The following is a 21,597-nucleotide window of genomic DNA, read 5'->3' as shown; positions in this document are numbered from 1 at the left end:
ATCTCCTGGAGCCAGAGTCACAGAAGGTTGTGAACCACCATTTGGGTGCTGGGAACTGAACCAGGTTTGAGAGTGTAGTGTGGAGAATGGAGGTGCTGTAATGTTGATGTGCGTGAGGCTGTTTGGTTTTACTCTGATCATGCTTGGAGGGAGTCACACATCCCACAACACAGTCAACATGGGAGGCTTGCATGCCATGTGAGTCAGAAAGGGCCCCACTTTAGTGTCTCACTGTTTGCTGGTGGGATTTGCTTCACTCTTGGGTGGGTGGCTTTTGTGGGAGCTCAAGTGCTCTTAACCGTGGAGTCATCTTTCAGCCCCATATTTTAAGATCTAGTATTATCAAAGTTTTATTAAAATCTTTTCATCAAAAATCTGCTCTTGTCACTTCCAGAAACAAAGAAGCAAGAAGGGGAAAGGAAGGAAGAAAGGAAGAAAGAAAGAGATAAAAGAAAATCCATTTAATAACATTTTCAGGGCAGTTCTGTGAACATCTAATAACTGTATTTCTCTGAGCTAGACCTCTCCATGGTAAGGACCTTGCCAGACCGTTGGCACACTGGTCCTGTTTTTCCTTGGCTGTTGATGTGTTAGCCTTGGGGATGGTACCCACATTCTTCCTCCTGTTCAGGACATGCATGTCACTTACTTGGAAAAACAACAGACTGTGTCTCTGACTGGATCTGGTTTATTTTTAACCAAGGCCTTCCTCGTGTTGACATGGGAAAGAGGACTCAACAGGAGATACCATGTTCCCACCTAGCTCTAAGGTTCATATACTGGAAAAAAAAGTTTGCCCCTCTCTCCCATCCTCTATTGTCTGTGATTCAGACCCCAGGTTCTTCTGAGCAGAGACTCCAGTAGCGAGCAGACAAATGCTGCCCTAAGGGGCTCCTGTCCTGGGGGACAGACACACCTGGAAACTAGTCATAGGCCTACGTGGACAGGAGTAATGGCTGTGGGGAACAAGCCAAGCAGCCAGTGAGTTAGGGCCTTGGTGTTAGGATTTCACAGACTGGCTAGTGATGGGAAGAATGGTATCAGCGTAAAGAGTGGGAAGCCATCTTCATGAAGATGGAGTTAGAGGAAAGAGGGGACAGATGGTGAAGGGCTGCCCACAGGCCGCCATGAGGCTCGGGGCTTGTTTTGGACTCTGGACTTCAGAGTGTTAGAGAGTGTGTGCCACTGTTCTGATCGACAGCTGATTTCACCAGATCTCTGTGGGTGCTGGGTGAACAGTGGTTTGGGGAGTGTGGTACAGAGACTGCAGTGAAGTGTGGTCGACTGTGGTACAGAGAATGAGGTGTGGGGGGCGGGGGGAGGGCTGTCAACGGGACAAAGAGGATGAGGCTGTGTGGTTTGATTCTGACTGTGCTGGGATGCGCGGTCCAGGAGGAAGCTATGCATCCAGGATAGAGCCAACACCCCGGATCTTATAGATGGAAGGGATTCCGCACTTGCCGATCCTGGTGGTTTAGGGCAGTAGAATTTGCTTCTCTCTGGGGTAGTTTTTGTAGGAGATTGGTGGGGGAGTGCTGGTCAGGCACCCTTTCAACCATTTTAATACCCTCTGCCATGTAAAACACTTTCTTCATCCTGTTGGGTCTCTCTCAAGGCCCATTCTTGTCTTTGGCCAATGAGGTGGAGCAGTTCCTTGTATCTTGCTCAGAACTCATCATGGAAAGGGAGAGAAACCATGTGGTCAGGTTGTGTTGCTTCAAAGGTGTCCGAGATGCACAAATCACAGGGGTCACCGGAAGGTCGAGGGGACTGTTCCCAAGGCTTCCTTTCTCACACCACAGAGCGTGGATCAAAACTTCACTGTTTGTTAGCCCCGAGGCAATGGTAGTTCCTTCTCTTCTGTTTTGGTCTGCAGAGTTTTCATCAGAACTTCGAGGAATCTGAGCCTTTGCTGAGCCACAGTCCCCTGCCTTCCCAGTCACTGTCACTACCACACACAGTGAATTGTCAATGACCTGGAGGACACGCTCCCCCTCTTAACTCCGTCCTGGTTGTCTTTCTTGATTCCTTTTCACTTTATTTTATAGACAGGGTCTCTCACTGGGCCTGGAACTCACCTATTCAGATAGGCTGCCTGACCAGTGACACTCCCTTCATCCCTGAAATTTTTTCATCTGTCCCGGGATTGGGTTGTAAGCATGCGCTGTCTGTCGTGCTTGGCATTTATTTAGAGGCTGGGGATCTGAGCTCCAGCCTTCATGCTTGGACAGCAAGCGTTTCACCCACTGAACATCTCCCTGGCCTGTGCGCTCAGCAGGTTCTTCAAATACCAGTTCAGTCTAGTCTATTTATGAGTGCTCCAGTTTTCCTCTTACCCAGCTAGTTACTAAATAATTGAGATGGGACTATTATTATATTTATTTAACAGCTTTAAGGGCACAACAACTGAGCAGTATTATTCTATTTTAATCCTCTAAGATAATATGGCTGCTTCCTAGTCAAAAATCCGAGCGATACTTGTATTTTAGTACTGATCTGGCTCTCTGGGCTCCGGGTGTTTTCTTGTGGTGTCTCCTGGACTCTCTTCCCACGGCGAATCCCCATTTCCTCTCTCTCCTGTCCCATCATTGTCCCCACCCCAACCCCCACCTCCATTCCTCCACCCTCCACTCTTCCTCCACTCCCTGCTGCCTAGAAGGGTGGGAAGTCCAGCCCTATTCTCTCCCTGTACAATTATTGGCTGATCAGCTAGCTTTATTGACCAATCAGGGAATTACTGGAGAGCACTATTTATACCACGTTGAGATAGGAGAGTCTCAGAATAAGGATTGCAACCAGACATGGGGGCCCAGAAATCAGCATTTGAATAATACAAGGATAATTCTTACACAGTGCACAATGACACTATGTCTATAGGCTAGTGAGGTCGCTGTAGTCTTTCAAGTCTGTGCACATTTGAGGACATGTCATCTCTTCCCCTATCTCTGCTTGGGTGATTGAGGGTCCTGGTCTTTCAGTCATTTGAAAGTCATGGGCTAGTACAAATTCTTACATGGGTTTCAGCGACTCTCATCGCAGAATGGAAGTGTGGCTCTGTGGGAAGAAGGACGCGGTAATTAGCTTAACTGCAGTAATGAAGTCTTTATTTTGTGTATCAGAACATATGGTGTACCAATGCCTTCAAAACACCATGAAACTCGGGTCAATCTGCCCCTTTCCTCCAAAAGATGCTATAACGGATGTTCAGGGTTATGGAGCAGAGGTCCCAGCCCATCGCATCTGCCCATTTTTCAGTCTCACTCCACTTCACCGCCGCACAGTGCCCCAGTAAGCTTGTGAGTTTTAACAATCAACAGGACGCACCCTAGAAGTTCTGGAAAGAGAGTCTTAAAGATAAGTTATTTAGACCAGTTGGCCTGTGGGCGTGTGTGTGTGTGTGTGTGTGTGTGTGAGTGTGTGTGTGGGGTCGTCTTGATCCTTGGTTGACAATCTGAATGTGGATGGCACTGCTCCCTGGGTGGGAGCTTCTGAACTATGAAGGGGAGAAAGCTAGCCACAAGCAGAAGGCAAGCAAGGACACATGCGCATGATTCTTTCTGCGTTCGGTTGTGGACGCCATGCGTCCTGCTAAGTCCCTACCTTGATTTCTGCTCAGTGATAGAGTGTGACCTGGAACTGTAAGCAGAGTAGCCCCATGTCTCCTCCAATGTTCTTGTTCTCAGAGTGCTTTATCACAGTCTCCAAAAGAAGGATTGAATGCCGTTCGCTGGCTGCTCTGGTAGAGGAAGCTTGGCTGTGATGATCTCTGTGAAGCACTCTGGCTTTTCCTTTAAAGTGTGGGTGCTAAGGATCAAAAGAAACCTCGCATGCTTGTGGGGCTGAGCCATCACCCAGCCCTCGACATATTGTGTTCTTAATCGTATCATTTCTTATCTTGATTCATGAACTTGCTGACTAATTTCTTTTTGAATCTCTGTTCTTTAAATGTCAGCAATTTCCCTTCTGGATCTAATATCCTCCTTATTGAAGATAGAGTCTGATAGTCCTTCAATTAAGTGTGTATGAGCATAAAACCTGTCAGCCTTCACGACAATGTTTCTTCAATTTACTCCATTCTTGCATAATCCTGCCCGATGTGTGTGTGTGTGTGCGTGTGTGTGCGTGTGTGTTACTTTCCCTCTTACTTTGAAGGTATGGTTTTACTGCCTCCTGGCATCCCTGCTGCAAAGGAGGAATCTTGTATCCATCAGATCTTTCTCTTTGTAGATAATCTCTTCTCAGTCCCGGCCACCTTCAATACTTCTCTTTGCCTTTGATGTTTCAGTCTGATAGGCCGAGATGTGGACTTCATTATATTTCTCTTCCCTGAGTCCTTTTTTTCATTCCGAAGTCTCATTCCCCAGCCCCCACCCCTCCCGAGTCTGGTTATCATTTCTCCCCGATATCTCTTGGATATTACTTACCCGTATTTCCGATATCTATGCCCCAGGGAATCCCGATCACCGCAGGACGTCTCATGACAGCTGAGGATGCCTTGCTCAGCGTCTGATTTCTTTTCAAGGTTTGCCACCGGCCTGTCTTAGGTTTCGAACGGCTCATTTTCAGAGATTGCACATGAAACCTCTGCTTGCTGCTGGACCCATCTTCTGCTGTTTCAGCTCTGTCCAGTTTTGGTTTATTTGGTGCCACTTTTTGCTGTGATTTTTCTTTTGAACAGACACTTTCGGTTCAATTTCTCTTCAGTATTTGGGTGCTAAGATGCCTCCAGCATCCACTAAGTTGAACTCATTTTAATTTTTTCTTTGTGTTCATATAATCTTTTAGCCAGCCCATCTGCAGTGGGGTTTTTTATTTATTTATTTTATTTATTTATTAATTTACCACCTAGCCTGAAGTGAAGGTTTTATGTTGACTTTCATCAGATTCCCCAGGGGTTTGGATGGGGTTAGATGACCTGTCTTTCTGTCGACTGATTTCTCAGTGTACTTTATCTATTGTTCGCTTGGCTCGTGTATCCCTCCGTTCTTCTGTTTGTCCGTGCATCAGCTACCATCAATGGAGTGATCTATGTCTTAATCTAGTTTTGTCTGGGTTTGTATAGATCCTATGGGCAATAAAAGAATAACTTGTGTTTCTCCCGCATGAGTATTTCTTACTTAAAGCAGTGGTACGCGTGCAATTTATTTTTGGTGTGTGGGGAACACATGTTACGGTGTGCATGTGGAGGTCATAGAACAACCTAGTTGCATGAGTTCAGTGGGTCCTAGGGATTGAACCTTTACCCTCCGAGTTACCTTGCAAGCCCTAGCCTGTTCTCCAGAAGGGTCCCAATCCAGCTGATCCACTTCCCTATGTCATATATTGTCTATCTCAGCTTGACCTTAGACCCCCCTCCCCAAAAATCTCAGGATCTATCGCTACCCAAATCCCCCATGAGCTGTCCTGTATTAGGTCAACACCATCCCCATTGCTTTCATTTCTTGCCTTGGTTCTGGATGATGGGGGCTTCTCTGTCTCTTTTTGCTCTCTGTCAGGAATATATCACGTATAATTCTTCCCTGGGCTAGGGCGGATGGCAGCGGCTGGATTTTTCTCTAGCATTTCAGGACATTTATAATTGTAACCGAACCTGATCCTCCCATGTGGGTCAGCCATTCGGAGAACCTGGGTCCTCTTTGAATGACTATTGATGTTACTCCTGGTTGGGTCCAGTTACAGAAGGAGCTTTGCATGAGAGAAGCCATTTTTAAAAATCTCCTTATACAATAGTGGATACTGCCCCTCTCAGAGATCATTTTCTTCATGCGGCTTTTTGTTCTTGACATTAAAAGCATGAGGATGGTATCCGTCGACTTTTAATCTTATTTTATTTTTAATTAAGATGTAATTGTACGTCCCTGTCCTTCCTCCAACCCCACTCACAGTTTCATCTCAAATTCATGGCTTCTTTTTTAAAAAAAATGATCATTATATTTATAAATAAATGATAGTGCGTCTGTAAAGTGATACATATCTACATCTATATATCTATGTCTATCTATGACTATATCTATATATCTATATATCTATATCTATACCTATATCTATATCTTTGCTTTTATGGCTGACCACTTGGAATTGGATGCTAGCCCATTAGATCTCAACTACTTGGCTACCTGAAGCCCACCTGAGCAATGACCAGCTGACACACTCCTGTGGCTGGGGATGATCTCATGGGACCCCACCCCTGGAAAACAGCTATCGGCAGTTAGTTCATTTTAAAAACATGTCTTGTTTCTTTGAGTTGCGTCCTCACTGTCTGGTCTAGGCTGGTACTGGATTCCTCTTCCTCCTGCTTCTGTCTCTCAAGGGCTCCTATGCTGAGTCAGTACCACTATGTCCAGTCCAGTGGCATTTTGAGAGTTTAAAAAGTCTGTACAGAGTGGGAGGGTGGTTTGAGAAAACCAGAACTACGCTGCTGTTCATCTGATGGGAAGCTGAAAATTCAGCATTCAGGTAAGGCCGTGGCTGTGCTGAGGCAGGAAGCAGGAACTGACGGTGTTCACCTCCTGAGCACTGGGGCTGTTTTAAAGGAAGCAGGGACATCCATCCTTAGTGAGATTTGGGAGAGAGAAGATGTAAGACAGCCCTAAGGACACCCTCTAATTAACACTGAGCGTCAACGGGGAATAGATGGATCATAATCTCATAGAGAATGAGGCTGATAGAACCACGGGGGGATTGAAAGGCTCTGCTGTCCATGGTGGTCCCACAGGAAGGTTTTCTGAATGCAGCTGGGAGCACTCTTCAGGGTCCAGCATGGGTGTGCAGACCAAGTTAGTTCACACAGGGCACAGGGCGCGATACGCGTAGGACATAAATTACATGGCCAATATCTACTTGTATGAGCAGCGTTGGAAAGATCTACTGTAATAGTTACAGAGAAAAATGTGTATGATCTGGTAACATTTTCTTTTATTTTCTGCTCTATTCATTAGAATGGCATACATTTGCCCAAGATTATGTTTATTTGCGTGTACACGAATGGTATTTGTGTATGTGTTTATGGGTGTGTGTTGAGGGTGTGTATATTGTTGTGCATGGGTGTGTGTCTGAGTGTTTATGAGTGTGTGTATGTATAGATGTGTGTATATTGTTGTGTATGAGTGTGTGTCTGAGTGTTTGAGGGTGTATGTATGGATGTGTGTATGGATGTGTGTATATTGTTGTGTATTGGTGTATGTCTGAGTGTTTATGAGTGTGTGTGTATGGGTGTATGTATGGATGTGTGTATATTGTGTATGGGTGTGTCTGAGTGTTTATGAGTGTTTGTGTATGGGTGTGTGTGTATGGATGTGTGTATGTTGTGTATGGGTATGGGGTGTGTATATTGTTGTGTATGGGTGTGTGTCTGAGTGTTTATGAGTGTGTGTATGGGTGTATGTATGGATGTGTGTATATTATTGTACATGGGTATGTGTCTGAGTGTTTATGAGGGCGTGTGCTGGTGTGATGAATGCCACAATGTACACATGGAGGTCAGAGGACTATTTGCAGGAAGCTGTGTTCTTCTATGTTGGTCCTGGGGATCAAATTCAGAGTTGTTCATTTGGCCACAAGCACCTTTATCCCCTGAGCCCTCTCATCGTCCTCTGAGACTTCTTTTAACTTAAAAGATACTACGGACACATCAGAAAGTACTTTGTTACCTTGACAACACTGTTACCACTTTGCACTGTTACCACTAGCCTACAGTTTATCCATCCTCCCAATCATACTGAATATAATACCTTGTGACTTTTTTGCATTTTTGAGTATCCATCTTGTGATATCTGTTTTCTTGTACCCAATGAGAGTGTATAATTTCCTGGATACTCTAGAATGGGGACATGTTGTCAAAATGTGAAGCTATTTTAGAACTTTTAATGGAGGGAAAGAGAATGGCTAATTCAATACATTTGATAATGTAAAAAAGAAAGATAATATTCTTAGTACTTGACCAGTGTCTTAGCAAGTAAAGGCCATTCTCGTTTAAAATATGTATTTTCCCGTTTTCTTTTAAAATTTGTTCTATTAGTTCTCTGAGCACGTCCTATAGTGCTTTCTGTTTCTATTCATCCCTCCCTCCCTTCCCACCCACCCACATTGTGCCCTTTTTCCTCATGAAGTACAATTTGCAGTGCCCATATATTGTAAAATGTGTGGCCCTAACTAGAGTGTGGTCAATCTGCCAAGGGCCACACCCTCCCCGCCCCCCCCCCCCAGCAGCTGTCAGTGCCAGTAGCTCCTTAGCTAGGAGCATGACTTCAAGCCCATATCACCTCTCCATGCTGGGATTTTCTCTGGCCTGTGTGTCAACTGCTGTGAATTCACATGTTCAGCTGCCCTGCTGCATTCGGGAAGCCCTGTTCTCAGAGTCCCCCATGTCCTCCGATTCTTACAGTCTTCCCACCCCTGTCATGTAGTAAACCTGAGCCTTACGAGGCAGGTGTGTGATATAGATGCCGTGTTTTGGGATCAGTATCCTGCGGTCTCTTATTTCTTCCCCTTGATTCATTACAGGTCTCTGTGTTAATTAATCACTGTCTACTACAAAAAAGAAGCTTCTCTTATGAGGGTTGGCCAATGCCCTAACCTTTAGAAGTTTAATAGTTGAATACTATGCCCCTTGAACAAATTAAGAGTAGTATATTCCTGCCTAGGACTCATGATCTGTCTAACCATGAGGGCTTGGTCCAGATAACTAGGTCTGAGTTTCAGCTTGTGGAGTTGGGTCTTAAAGCCAACCAGGTAATAGATGGTTACTCTAATGACGTGTGTGTCCCTATGGCACTGGTTGGCATATGTCACCATGGCAGTTGTTGGTGTAGCTCACAGAATTCACACTTGTGCAGGACTGGTGATTCATGTTTCCCTCTGGTAGCATGCATGGCTACCCAGAAGGGATGAAGCTTCCGGAGCAGTACCAGCTTGATTTCTCCATGTTACTCAAGCATGTGGGTAATCAGGTTTTACCATCGAGCTCTAGGGGTTCACTAAGAGGAGGGGCAGTAACCTGTCATGTTTACCTCTCAACACTCTTGGCTTCTGAGAGCCCACATAATAGCTCTAACCACTGAGCAGCTTTACCAGCCCACATCCCAAAGCTCTTCCATTGTCCTGCCCAAAACAATGTGTTAAGACCTGTCACGGCAACACTCCATGAGCTTGGTACCAATTTCCTAGTGTGCTTTCTCTGACCATGCTACACACCATGGGCAAAAGGAAATTGGGGAGGAAAGGATTTACTTCATCTTACAACCCTTCAGGTCACACACCCATCACCAAGGAAAGTCAGGAACCTGGAAACAGGACTGATGCAGAGGCTGTGGAAAAATGCTGCTTTCTGTTGGGCTTGCTCAGCCCAACTTCTCATAGCACCCAGTGACCCTAGCCCAGAAGTAGAAATGCCCACAGTGGTCCAGGCCCTCCCACACTGACCATTAATTAAGAAAATGCTCCACAGACTTGACTACAGGTCAGTCTGATGGAGATCATCCCTCAGTTAACTCCCCCTTTCTATCTGTCTCTCTCTGTCTCTGTCTCTGTCTCTGTCTCTGTCTCTGTCTCTCTCTCTCTCTCTCTCTCTCTCTCTCTCTCTCTCTCTCTCACACACACACACACACACACACACACAGGCAAATATATGGCAGAGCAGAGTATATACAGCCATCCTTGGTGACTCTCCTGTCTGCCTTTGCAGTGTTGGGAGGATGATACAGATAACACTGGCTTGTACATAAGTCCTGGGAACTTAGGTTCTTCGACCTGCAGCAAGCTCCTCCTTAAGGTTCCAATAATGGAACCATTATTTCCTCCTCCTCCTCCTCCTCCTCCTCCTCCTCCTCCTCCTCTTCCTCCTCTTCCTCCTCCTCCTTGTCCTCTTCTTCTTTTCTTCCTCTTCCTCTTCCTCCTCTTCTTCTCCTCCTCCTACCTTCTTCTTCCTCCTCTTCTTCCTCTTCTCCTCCTTCTCCCTCTTCTTCCTCCTCTTCTCTTCCTCCTCTTCTTCCTCTTCTTCTCCTTCTCCTCCTCCTCCCTCCTTCTTCTCCCTCTTCTTCCTCCTCCTCTCCTCATCTTCCTCCTTCTCTACCACCACCACCACCACCACCATCATCATCATCAAATTATTGTCTTCCACAAGATCTTCCACTTCCAGAAATGAAAAATCTCTTGGTTTTCTTTGGTTGCTAGTTGCTTAAAAGAGCTCAACATGAAGCATTCTGTGTTCTCACTCCCTCTCAGGTGTTTAAAGATGACTTACAAAAAACCCTGAAGAAAAAAGATGAGCATGCCCACAAATTAACACTTTAAGTTTGGCTTTCAGGGGGTTGTTGGACCTTGCCCCTGCTCCCAAAATGGAGAAGGAAGTTTGCGAGATGAGGTTAAAGTGCTATCCACGTATCAGTGTGGCTTTCCCAGTCTTTGCTCACCACCCTCAACAATTAAAGCAGCATTTATCAAAACTCAGTTGATTTTTTTTAAAAAGTTGAGCGTTTGTATAGCTGTTCTTGAGCCCTTACCCCCCCCCAAAAAACAAAAAACCCCACCCTTATGTTTGCAATGAAAATATTTAAAATCAAAAACAAAAATTAACACAAGAAGTCATTTCATGCCATGTGGAAAGAAGAAGGGAAAGTTTTTTAAAAGACAAGGAATGAGTCTGAGGCACTGCTCAGGAAGGCTTCTCCCTTTAGAGGGGCTCCTGGAGCTTTGAGTCTACCCACTTTTCCATGTCCTGTGAAACAAGGTATCCTGACTTGGAGGCAGAGTGGTGAGCACAAGCACTACCTGCGTACCACATCGTACATGAAAACCACGCAATAAAGAGAATTAGGGCTGGGCAGATGGCTCAGTTGGTAAAGTATGTGGGTTCATGTGAAGTATTCTGTAATCCTAGTGCTGGGGAGACAGAGATCCCCAAGGCTTTGGCCAGTGAGAGATTCCATCTTGAAAAGTAAGGCAAGGACATGACTGTTGGCTTGTGGCTCCTACTTGCATGTTCATAGCATGCGCTACAGAGGTGTGTACACACATGTGGACACGGACACACTTGCTACAGGCATGTAGTACAGATGTGTACCCACATGTGGACACGGACACACTTACTACAGGCATGTAGTACAGAGGTCTGTACCCACATATGGACACGGACACACTTACTTCAGGCATGTAGTACAGAGGTGTGTATCCATGTGTGGATACAGACACAGAGGTGTATACCCACATGTGGACACAGACACACTACAGGCACATAGTACGGAAGTGTTCACTCACATGTGGACATAGACACACACAGTACTCACATGCGGACATAGACATATTCAGAGGCATGAAGTACAGATATGAGCACCCACATGTGGGCACAGACACAACACAGTACTCACATGTGGACACAGACAGACTCACAGGCATGCATACCAATATCTCACCACTGTCAGCAATTAAAACCAATATTTCTCAAATCTAGCTTACTTTTGAGAAAACATAAGGGCTAAAGAGGTGACTTGGTGGTTCAGAGCACATGCCGCTCTAACAGAGGATCAATGTTGGATTCCTAGATTCTATACTGGGTGACGCACAGCTGCCTATAATTACCATTTCAGGGGACCTGAAGCTTTGGTGGTCACCTGCATGCATATTGCACACCACACACATACACACACACACACACACACACACACACACACACACACAATCTTAAAGCATTTGAAAGAATAAGAAACAAGAAATATGAGGGTGAGTTCTCAGAGACAAATCCTTGGATAGTGTAATAAGGGTGTTAAAGTCTAAAGGGGTCAAGAAATCTTAGAATTGGGTGTGGGATTCCCTCTTCTGTAGCACGGATGCTAACAGCTTAGGAAATGCTCAGCAGACAAAGCCCCTCCTGGAAAAACATAAGGATTAGAGTTTAGCCTCCCAGAACCCATGCTAGAGCTGGGCAGATGTGGCAACCACCTATCGTCCCACACTCAAAAGGCATAGACAGAGGATCTCTGAGGCCAGCAGAGTAGTGAGGCTAGCTAGAATCAACAGGCTCTGGGCTTGGCAAGAGAGTACCTCAATAAGGCAAGGATCAATCAAGGAAGACACCTGATGTCACTGTTGGGCCTCTACATACGCATGCATACATACATGTGCATACCTGCCCTCAGACCTGTGCCCTCCCACCCACAGGCAAAACTGTGCAGACATCTACCATGAGGTATATACATGCAACTTCAAAGACAATATTTTGCATACAAAACAAAAGCAATATTGTTTACCCGTGATTCTAATCTACTATCCCTGTGATATTTTGCCCCAATGAGCAGGTTTGTTAGGTGACATGAACCAGATTTGGTGGCTTATTGTCTCAACCACGTGGAAAGTGGAGGCAGGGTGACATGATAGGTGTCTAGTCTGGGCTGCACAGTAAGACCTTCTCTCCATAATTAAAAAAACAACTTTAGTGCCAGATCACTTTATTGTTAACTTGCTCTGCGTTCCCCACTGGCAGAGTTGCCTTTGATTTTACTTTTGGTTCTGCAGAACTTCTTAGGTATTTCAGGAGCACGGCCGAGGTATAACTGAGCGTTCAGTTGCTCCTGTCTCTGGAGGTGAAGTGTGTTTGGATCCTCACTGCCCTGTATGGCTGCCGAGTGGGACTCTCATCTGGATGGGTGGGGAAGGTGTCCTGCTGGCTACATCCTGCAGCCCAGTGGTTCCTTCTGTCTTAGGCCATTCATCATTCCCAACAAGAGCTGGGAGCCTCTGTGCTCGTAACCAGGGAGACAGAAAATCCAACCTGACATCCATCATCTTCGGAACTGTGGAGACACTGGTGGGTTGGGCACAGGGACCGGATGTAAACCTAGGCCTTCCCTTGATGTTCAAAGAGCTAAATTAGGGTTTTGAAATTCTCTGAAGTTTCACATTGACATCTCGAATGAGTTACTTACAAAAGACACTGCGTGTCTTGTGACCAAGATAAATATTAAAACGAAGATGGCCAAAGCAAGCCAAAGACCCCTTGGCCTCCACCAGCCAGACACGCGCTCAGTTGCTTGAACCTGTTTCAGCTGGTTCTGGGATGCAGCTCATAGGAAAGTTTGGGTTATTAAAGCTCCAGTCAGAAGAAATGGAACCCATTGTCCTGCCCTCCACCCATCCTCAACGCAGAAGGATGGTTGATAAGGCTGAAGATGTTGATGTCAAATTGGGTCCCACCGCCTTGGCATGAAGGGGCTGCCACATGGGGTCATTTCCATGTCTCTTGTGGATGGGTCACTGTGCTTGGGGAACATGAAAGGGAATATTCCTCCTCATGGAACGGCTATAACTCTGAGGCACCGGGTGGAGGCTCACCTGCCTTCGGGGGCTTTTGCTGGTGTTTCCTTGAGGTGAAAATGGCATCTTATGGCATTTTATCTGACTCTGTGACTGGTAGTCTGTAAGCACGTGCTTCTCATTCTGCTTTGAGACCTAGCCATCCCACAGATGGTGCCGTTACTGCTTTTACCAGTCCAAGGATGGGGGGTACCTCGCAGTTCTCATAGACCACGATGACTCTTGGTGTTTGTCCTTTCCGTAGGCACCTTGGTTCTCTCCCCGGTGTTGCACACCCTCATGCTTGCTATCTTTCCTTCTTGTTTTCGTCTTGCTGAGAATGGTTTGGAGATTGCTAACCATTGGCCATTTTGCTCCCAGTCTCTTCCATTGTCTGGCTTTGTGGCAGGTCCTGCTATGGACATCCACTACCCAGAAGGGAAACATAGGCTTTGTTTGATGAACTAAAGGCTAAATGTAACTTTTTCCTTCCAGTGTACTGTTCAGGCCCAGTAATGGCTTACCCATCCCTTCCCCAAGTCTTCTTGGGTGTTAACTTGAGTCATGAGTTCTGGGGACTAATAGTTGAGTCATGGGAACTCTGTATAAACCTGACGTATATCTGAACAGCCAGAGATGGAGGGGGGGAAGGGAGGGGAGGGGGAAAGAGAGAGAGGGAGGGGGAGAGAGAGAGAGAGAAGGGGGAGAGAGGGAGGGAGGGAGAGGGAAAAGAAAAAAAGATAGAGTCAGAGACAGACACACACATACACACACAAACACACACACACACACACACACAGAGAGAGAGAGAGAGAGAGAGAGAGAGAGAGAGAGAGAGAGAGAGAGAGAGAACCCTACCCTGAACATTAGTGAAGAGTATTATTTCTGGTGAATCTCATAATTCTTATTTTAAATAACAAGGAAGATTCATAAATCTTTTATTTCCAAATTATGTTGTTTCAATGAGACCATTTTTTAAAAAAAGACTTGTCTTATATGTAGTAATATTTTGCCTGCATATGTGAGTTTGTGTGTGTGTGTGTTTGTGTTTGTGTGTATGTGTGTGTGTTTGTGTTTGTGTGTATGTGTGTGTGTGCACATGTGTGCAGTGCCCACAGAAGCCGAAAGAGTGCCTTGGATCCCTCTAGAACTGGTGTTACAGATGGTTGCGAGCCGCCATGTGGGTGCTGAGAACTGAACCTGGGTCCTCTGGAAGAGTAGCCTCTGCTCTTAAACACTGAGCCATCTCTCCAACCCCAAGAACATCTTAAGAAAAAGCTGAGGGGGAGGACAGACAGAAAGAGAGCACACAGGTTTAGCTTTCAGTGCTTGCCCCAGTGACCTACTTCTGCCGGCTGGGCCCAGCCTCCTGAATTTCCCCCCACCTTTCAAAATGCCTCCACCACTTGGAGTCCACGCCTTCAGCATGTGAGCCTGTGTGGGGAGTGTATCGGGTTTGAGACCTAAGGAAGCTTCATGTCTCCCAGTTTGATTTTCAGCCCTAGGAACTTCTCTCGTGGGTGTTTAGTTCTCTTTCTTATCAATAGCTGACATTTCTGAATATTCATGTTGCTGACGCATGGTGGACAAGAAACAGCTACGTGGTGGGTTTGTTTGTTTGTTTGAGGAAGTAGCTTATTCCTACTGCAGTGTCACAGACATCGCTTTTAACAACGATTTATTTACTTATTATATGTAAGTACACCGTAGCCGTCTTCAGACACACCAGTGTCAGACATTGTTTGTCAGGTTTGCATCCTCATTGAGTGGCAGCCCCTGTTCTCTGTGGCCTTCAGATGAGTGAACAGAGACCCAAGCTGCGGGTGGATGAACATTGGGCCCCAGGCTCAGCTTGCCTCGTCCAGGCTGCTTGGGCAAATGAAGTTATGCCTCCAGACGGTCAGCCATGTTTGCCTTTGAACATTTCTAGTAGGCTTTTCTGCCCGCAGCCGTTCAAGCTCCAGGTATGACATTGGCAGGGCTAGCAACCCCGTGTGCAGGCCTTGAGACATGCTAGCCTCTGCCACCCACGGGTGCTGGCCAGGCCCAGTTGAGCTGGGCTGGGGGGTCTGCATTTGTCCTTTAGCCCTCCGGCAGCTGTAGTTTCGGAGTCTGGCTTGCATGGTTCTCTGTTTTTCGCTTTGACCAGGCCAGCTGTTACCTCATGAGGCGGGGTAGCAAGACTCCCTCTGGCAAAGCTCCGTCCCCTGGATTTTGTGACATCTTTCTGGATCCATCGTGGCTTCTCAGCTGCATTATGGATAATTTATACTGTCAGATAAATGCCCTAAGGATCAATGAAATATTAATAATTCTATCATGCTGATTTAGAAATACTCTTTGCATACATTCAACAGAATCCTCTCTGGTCTTTCACTCTGGCCTTATAATCAGGCCCAACACTGTCTCCACCATAAATAAACCAAGCCATTCCTTCAGCCCGGAGTTTTTTGGCATGAACACACAGCATGGTATAGCCCGGTGTAAGACGTCTTAGCCCATGATTTCGAGATTCATGTTCCCTTTGCAGCAGTTGGAAATGAAATGCAGCTCTAACCACAGTCTGTGGAAAATAGTTAATGAGGCAACAATCTGTATTGGCTTTGGGTTGGGAGAAAAAGAAACTTGGAGACAACTTTGTGGACTGAGCGGTTCTCGCAGCCTTGTGAAACAGGATCCAAAGCTACCATCCTCCCTTCGCTGTGGAGCACTGAGACAGAAGGGGAGGAGCCAACACTCACTCAGCTCCACCTGACACTAAAAGTAACTACGGCCAGGAAGGAAACTTTGAAATACGTTCAGGGTTACGAGGTGGTTATCCTTGGTTTTGGGAAACTGGAAAACACACGGAATCTGAAAAGAGGAGTGAAGTTCTCTTAGTTGAACATGATACATGACCACGATTTTCAAGTTGTTTCCCAATTACAAAGAAACAAATATAGAAAGAGTTTGGAAGAAATCAAGAGCCCCTTCTAATTTGCTTTGGAAACCCCAGCACGGGTCTATCACGTGTGACCCCTGTGTTACCTGCCCCTTCCTTCTTCTCCTTTTCTTCTCTCTTACATCTCCTTCTTCAGCAAAGTTGGAATCACATCACACATGTGGGTTTTGCATCCCGATCTTGTCTGTCAACAGCCCCTCTGCAGTTCCCTGTCGTGCACGGGCTTGGTTGTGACATTTGGTGAGCGTGAGGTGAACGTCTGTGCACATGCAGGCCTGGATGCTTTGGATGGAGTTGGCTGGGGACTTCCGGGGGGAAGTGGTAGGGCATGTACTTAAAGATAACATTGCTGATGCTGATGATAAATTCTGGGTTCAGTACAACACCCAAGGCTAATTCGAAAGTGCTTTTGGAAATAGACTCCATTTTCAGTTTTCCATGGACCACCAGATATAATATTTACCAATGGGAGATTTTCCTTGGAACGTTGTAAAGGTATAGGTATTCCTGTATATAAAAAAATGATAGACAAAAAGATGTTGAGTTTTAGATTTGTTTGCCAACATATTCTAAGGAAGATTCTTATCTTCCTAGCTTGGTACTGTTCTAATCTTAAAAAAAAAAAAAACAACAACTTTGTAGCACTTACAAATTAAAGGTGCTGCTTTTCCCTCTGGGACTAACGCCATTATTTCATGATAGGCTATGGGAAGGTTTCCTTTGTGTGTGAGTTGTGTGCTCTTGGGTGAGAGGTCAGCTGCAGGTGTCAGTCCTCAGGAGCTGCCCACTTTGCTTTCTGAAAAGTCTCTCTGTGGAATGTGGGGCTCTCAGACTAAGCTAGCCTGGCTGATTACTGAGCCCCCCGCACCCCCCCTCCACCACAGGCTCAGAACCAGTATTAGAAGCTTGTAGAACCTGCTGTCTGTGCCTGGCTTTTACAGGTACAGAGGGTGGGGAGACTGTAGCAGGTCCCCAGCTCACGTAGCAAGCCCTGGGACTAAGCCATCTCTCCAGTTCCCTCTCGCTCACCTTTCTGGGCTGTTTGATGAGCACTGATTCTGTTTTGAGCAGAGAACATTCTAGAGCAATGGCCCTGGAAGCCATTGGTATTAATGCCGGGGGGCTCTCAGAGATGGGAATCTCGAGCACCTTCTCTACAAGCCTGTTTGCCTCAGGCTTCCCCTCCTACATCTTATTGCCAAAATGTCCTACTTCAAACCCCAGTTTTCCTCACAAGAGTGGAATGCCTCTAAGGGAGGGATTTCAAATCCCCTGCACCGCCCCCACCCTTTAAGGATATTTTAAAATAATGTTTTAAGGAATAGAATTTGCCAGTACAGGTAATCTTATTCATATTTGGGGAAAGGAGGTTTAAAGTTTCAAATTTAATTTCAGGTTGTTCTAAGATCTTTGGTGACCTGAGAAAAGCTGTGTTGGTCAAGAGCAAGACAAATGACTCCCAGAGAGAAAGGATGGCGAAACCAAGGACAATCAGAGGTAAACGTTAAAGACGATGAAGACGATGGCGGCACACAAAAGCCGACACCTCCATTGTTGTTTGAACACAGCTCATCACTGGAAGCTCAGTTTAGTCTCCTGAGCGGGTTTTTGTCTGTCAGGAGTTCTGAGAGGCTGGGGGTGTCTGCATGTGGTAGTTAGGGGCAGAGCCTCCAGGAAGGCACAAATCAGATTGCATCATTAGGCTGACACCCCCTTGCCTGAGTCTGAGAGGCTTTATAAGGATGAGTTTAGAGACTGTGCAATGATACATCTCTCACGACAGCGACAGAGAAAAGGACCCAGGGCCCCTTACTCAGATCTATGACAGGTTTAGACTTCCAACATCCACCACTATGGTCTATAAAACAAAACCATTCATTTATAACAGTCTGCTTCGGGTATTTTATTGTAACAATGATGAATTTTATTCTAATAGACCACCCCCAGGTTAAGATTTTCTTAAGCAAAGGGTACACATGTAAATATTTAGTATTTGTGGTTCCAGACCTCCACAGACACTGCTGGCTACTTTCCCCAAACCACATGCTCTGTCCCAGTATGGTTCCTTCCCACACACGGATTTTAGAGTTGTCACTGTTACTCCTGTTCCAAGTCTCTCCTTCATCCACTACCTTAATTCCCTCTGCCCCCGAGGAAGAGCTTGAGGGCCTGGGACTGTGTCCACAAATGCTTTTGTGCCCCTACAAAGGCAGGTATTTCATACAATTCAAGAGCAGTCTCCCTTCCAGACAGCCAAGAATGAGTCTCGGTGGACTAATTGTCTAACAAAATCAGAAATGACAAAGTGACATGAAGACAGCATTTCACAGGCGGGGCACACCCCTGTGTGTGTGTGTGTGTGTGTGTGTGTGTGTGTGTGTGTGTGTGTGTATTAATTGCATAATGCTTGGGACCTGCTCTGAGCAGTTGCTGTAGGAAGAAATACTGTAATCACAACAGCCATATGACATCTGGCCATGCCCTGCCAGAGGCTTCTGCTGTTCAGGAGCTGTTATTGTTGTGCGGAATGATGCAAGCCACCTAATGCTGCTGTAACAAAATACCGGAGACTGGATGGTTTACACAGCAGAAAGGTATTGTTCTCATAGTTCTCTGGGTTGGAAGTTCAAGATGAAGGTGTGGGGAGACCGGTTCTGGGGGACCATCTGTGCTGGGCCTCCTTTGTTTTGGGGGTGTGTGTGTCTATCTTCAGATCTTTCCTTGATGAAGGTCAAACACACTCTCTCTCTCTCTCTCTCTCTCTCTCTCTCTCTGTGTTTACATGTGTGTGTGTGTGTGTGTGTGTGTGTATGTGTGGGTGTGTGTGTGCGTATTCTGAGTACTTGGATATATGTAAGTTCTCGTGTGGGGCTTCCACATGTGTGGTGCACATTCATGTGTATGCTCATGCATGTGGAAGCCTGAGGTGGATATCGAGAGTCTTCTTCAATCCATCACCAGCATATTCACTGAGGCGGAGTCTCTCAGGTCAACACAGCATTCCCTCACACAGCTGGTCTAGCTAACCAGCCCACCCTGCATGGAATCATAGTCAGTTTCACCAAGCTTACCTGATATTTATGTGGAATCCAGGGATCTGACTTCTCTTCTGCATACACACGTGTGCAGCAAGCATTTTAACTGTTGGGCCCTCTCCTTAGCCCTGGTGTTCTTTTTATAAGAACACTAAATATACTGGGTGAAGCAATCATTTTAATTTCATCCTCCATATAAAGCCCCGGTCTCCAACCACAGACAGACTCCCGGGAACTGGTAGTTAGGACTCCAACACGTAAACAGGGGACAGGGGAAATGACACAAGACAAATCCCAGCAGTGGGTATGTTTATTCATAGTTACAAAGACATGCCGTTTCCTCCGAAGACGCCCCCGGGTTTTGATGAATGAATAGCACACAGAGATTCTTGTACTTTCTCTGGCTTCTCCTGAGCTGCCATTCGTGCTTTCTATTATGGGGACAAAACAAAAATGCTGAGAAGTGACCTTCAAAGGAGGGAAGAGTCATTTGGCTCACAGATTTAGAGGTTTTAACCCATGTCTCTTGACCCTATTGCTCTCAGCCTGTGGAAGTCTAGTGCATCGTGGTGGGAGCATGTGGTAGAGAAGCTTCTTAGGATATGGTTGCCAGAAAACAAATGAAGAGATGAGGGGGAACTGGGATTTCAATATCTCCTTCAGTAGCATGCTTCCTGACAGTCTCCTTCTAGACCCTTCTAAAGGCTCCCAGTGACCCAAACTTGAGACCCAGCCTTAACTCATGCTTTATCTCATAGGACCTTCTTGTTCCTGGGTAAATACCATTGCTGGCACTAGAGCCAGCAGAGGAGGCATGGAGCAAGGCTGGCCTCACTCTCAGTGGGCTTTCTCTATAGCTGCACAAGCTGTGGTCCCAGGGGTCCCCTGTCTCCCACTGTCTTCCTGGGAGGTTCCAGCCTAGGACCAGTGGGTGCTGATGCTCTTGGCAGGAGTCAGGCATCAGCAGATTTTAGGCAACTGTGTTGTGGTTAGAGACTGACATGCCTGCTACTCCCTGACCCAGAACAAACAGACCCAGGCCAGCTCTGTTAGAGCTTCCTGGTCTTCGTTGCTATGGACTGCTTTGCCTAAACTATCTTCCCTTGATGACTAGTTAGCTTAAAATTGAAAAAAGTGACAAAGGGCCCTTACAAAAAAATAGCAGATTATATGTTATATATCATATATCATATTATATATATTTTTTTCTTCAGGTAACAACATTTTGTTCACTCAAAATCATCTACTTGGGAAGTATTTTGCTTTTTATTTCATATGTATTTGTATGGTCTATGCATATGTGTGAGTGTACATTTTTACCTGTGTGCAAGCGTGTGGAAGCTTCAAGTTGACATTGGGAACCTTCCTCAATCCATCTCCATTTAATCTTTTGAGATGGAGTCTCTTAGCTGAGCCCAGAACTTTCTGATATGGCCTGTCTGGCTAGTCAGCTAACGTGTGTGTGTGTGTGTGTGTGTGTGTGTGTGTGTGTGTGTGTGTGTGATCCCATCTCTGTCTTCTGAGCACAGGATGATGTGCCCATGGTCTTGACATTTACTTAGGTCTCAGTCTCTGAGCTCCACTCTGCATGCCTGGGAGTAAGAACTTTACCCACTGAGCCATCTCCCCTGCCTGGTTTTTCCTTTTGTTCATGTCATAAGTTTCCCCTTCCTAATAAATGCTATGTGCCTTGCATCCTGCGAGGTTTCACAGCTTACCACACCTCCCCTCCCAAGTGCCTGCAAGGGTGCACAGAGAAAGCTCAATCCAGATACCCACCAGTGAGGGTAGATTCCAGCCAAGTCTCCAATCTACACTGGTGGGAGGAGACAAAGGCTGTTTGCTCTGTTTGTTTCCAGACAGTAAATACCCAGTTTCTGTCAACCACACTCAATTATCTGATACCCGGACATGAACCAAGATTCTGCCAGTTCAGTTTGCTGCCACCAACTCCCTGGAGTTAGCATCCAGTGCCATGGAGTCCGGGGCTCAGTTCCTGCAGCTGTCCTCATTTCAGATACCAGTTGAGACTCCACAGACTCATACTCGGCCCCGACTTGATTACACATCCTGGGGTACCCAGGAATAACTCACTTTTGGTTTCAATACCTCACTGAGATGACTCCCGGAGCTCAAGAATGGGAGGAACTGCTACAATAACCAGGCCCACCAAGGGTCTTCAATTTAGGACAAAGGATGCTCCTTGCTTAGGGAATTCCAAGGTTGGAAGAAGATCCATGCCAGGAATTGGGAAAGAGCAAGTGCATTCCTATGATGTATCTACAGCGCAGATGTATGCTACAGTAGCGTTTTCCCATTTTATGGATGAGTACCCAT

General features: G+C 46.0%; 1 protein-coding gene across 8 annotated transcripts in view; it reads left to right on the top strand.

The window, feature by feature from the left end:
- Positions 1–21,597, top strand: part of Erg (ETS transcription factor ERG) — a 222,192-nt gene that overhangs the window by 37,510 nt on the left and 163,085 nt on the right. For all 8 annotated transcript variants that reach the window (XM_087575357.1, XM_087575354.1, XM_087575353.1 and 5 more), the window contains 1 exon segment: positions 17,621–17,722. The gene's annotated coding sequence lies outside the window, so the exon portion shown is untranslated.

This window comes from Rattus norvegicus, chromosome 11 (genome assembly GCF_021556685.1).
Source record: "Rattus norvegicus strain SHRSP/BbbUtx chromosome 11, alternate assembly SHRSP_T2T, whole genome shotgun sequence".
Lineage (NCBI taxonomy): Eukaryota > Metazoa > Chordata > Mammalia > Rodentia > Muridae > Rattus > Rattus norvegicus.
The sequence above is the reverse complement of the archived record's forward strand: the minus strand, read 5'-3'. Positions and strand labels throughout refer to the sequence as shown.